Below are 1,894 nucleotides of genomic sequence, written 5' to 3'. Positions count from 1 at the left end.
AAAGGGGAATTTTCACTTCAGTTACCAAATTTACATTATTTTTTGAATAAGCTTCAAAGTTTTTTGTAAAAATATCCCTGGTAAGTTTTCAAATGTGTGTTATTTTAACTTCCTACAACGTAGAATGAGAATATAATAGGAAATTATGTCTAACATTATAAGAGGATTCATGTAACCGATTCGGCTTAGTCGATAGAAATTTAGTTGTTATTGTTCTATTCCATCGGTAGCAAGACAACAACTTAAAAATTAAAGGGACCATTTTGATAATTTCAAAACTCTGTGCGAAATATATAGGATGAAATGAAAATTTTTCATTTTGTGAGTTCGAAAGGGCCGGCCCAACCCATTAAATTATTTTACAGATCAGACCGTTCCGGTCGGTTATATGCATAATTATGAAAATGCCCTTAGGGTTCGCCTCTATATAATTCCTCGAAAGCGTCAGTGGATTCCGAAATCGGCGCCGCAACGCAAAGCACGGAGAGAAGGGAACTCGTAGCGATTTCTGTTGCAGAAACGAGATGAGGGCAAAGGTAATATCTAGATGTGTTTATGATTTTCTTGTGACTATTAGATTCCTTATGTTGCCACTTCTTTAGATCGGTAACATTTCCCTTCTGTTTTTAATTCTCTTTTTGCTCGCTTGCGTTTCATGGTCGAAGCCCCCACACCTGGTTTTGATCATGGATCTTTTTGTGCGGGAACAAAATTTAAGCTTTTTTATAGTGTAGCCAGTGCTTTTTAAACATATGATTTGTTCAAAGTTTTTTTTTTAAAATCTATTTAATATGTTTAGTTCGTTTACATTTGTATAAATTATTATTATGTTCCTCCGAAGTATAGATTTTTTTTTCCCCAAAAATGGACGTTGTTCTCTTTACAGAATCTCTTTCCTTTTTTATTTTTTTTTATAGAAAACAGATTTTATTGTAGGAATTTTGTATGTTAAATATCTGTTTTTTGTTTGAAATTTATGGCTTGGTTAGTATTAGTAAAATGTGAAATTTCTCTGCTTGCACAGACGATTCTTGTGAATCCTTTATCTGCGATCAATACTTGTTCTTGTTGCTGAGGTTTTTCTATCTTTGCCACAGTGGAAGAAGAAGCGTATGAGGAGGCTCAAGAGGAAGCGCCGAAAGATGCGGCAGAGATCTAAGTAGGTCGGCACTGTCGAGCAGTCTTCAATGGTGCATTCCCTATACTTGTGGTGTGGATACTATTTCCATTCTCCACATCTTATGGATTTGCATCAGTGAAAATGTTCTTTGAGTAGTGTTTTCTAGTCATTTAACATTAAAGAACTAAGTATATTGCTTTCAGTACTTTTGAAGATTTTGTGATATTTGAATCCATGAATTGGTTATCGACTTCATCTTTCTCATTGATTGCTTTGTTGTCTTTTCACGCCTTAACTTTTTTCTACATAATGCTTGCTAGCTCATGAATTCTTTTGTTAGTAAATGGTTATTGTTCTTGCAATGACCAAAGATTTAATCAAATTTTGATGATAGCTTAAAACAAAATGAAGACTTGGCTGTTGAGCTTAGACACGATCGAACATCTGTCTACCGTGTCTAATGGAGTTCCATTGTATGATTTTTCACCATGTTTTATGATCCATGTTGTAGTTGATTGATAGAAGGGAGCCTTGTCGCAACCGGTGCAGTGTGATTTTGTGGTCAGGATTTGAGTCGCTGAAATAACCTCTTACAATGTAGGATAGGATTGTGTATAATAGATCATGTATTAGTGAGAGTTTCGTGTAGTTTCTTATACAATGGTTTTGTTGCTTTGGATATATTGGGATTTTACTTTCGACAATGCAGTTGATCTAGATGAATCATTCAACTCGATTGAATGGTGTTGTTTATCATCTTGATGGGCTGATTAG

The 1,894-nt window shown here is 34.7% G+C and overlaps 1 long non-coding RNA gene across 1 annotated transcript; it reads left to right on the top strand.

Annotated features, from left to right (window-relative positions):
* The first annotated feature begins 412 nt into the window (after positions 1 to 412).
* Positions 413 to 1,388, top strand: LOC122000579. The gene is made up of 2 exons (XR_006117178.1): positions 413 to 536; positions 1,098 to 1,388. It is a non-coding gene; the product is annotated as an uncharacterized LOC122000579 (long non-coding RNA).
* Positions 1,389 to 1,894: the final 506 nt, after the last annotated feature.

This window comes from Zingiber officinale, chromosome 7A (assembly GCF_018446385.1).
Source record: "Zingiber officinale cultivar Zhangliang chromosome 7A, Zo_v1.1, whole genome shotgun sequence".
Classification (NCBI taxonomy): Eukaryota; Viridiplantae; Streptophyta; class Magnoliopsida; order Zingiberales; family Zingiberaceae; genus Zingiber; species Zingiber officinale.
The sequence above is the reverse complement of the archived record's forward strand: the minus strand, read 5'-3'. Positions and strand labels throughout refer to the sequence as shown.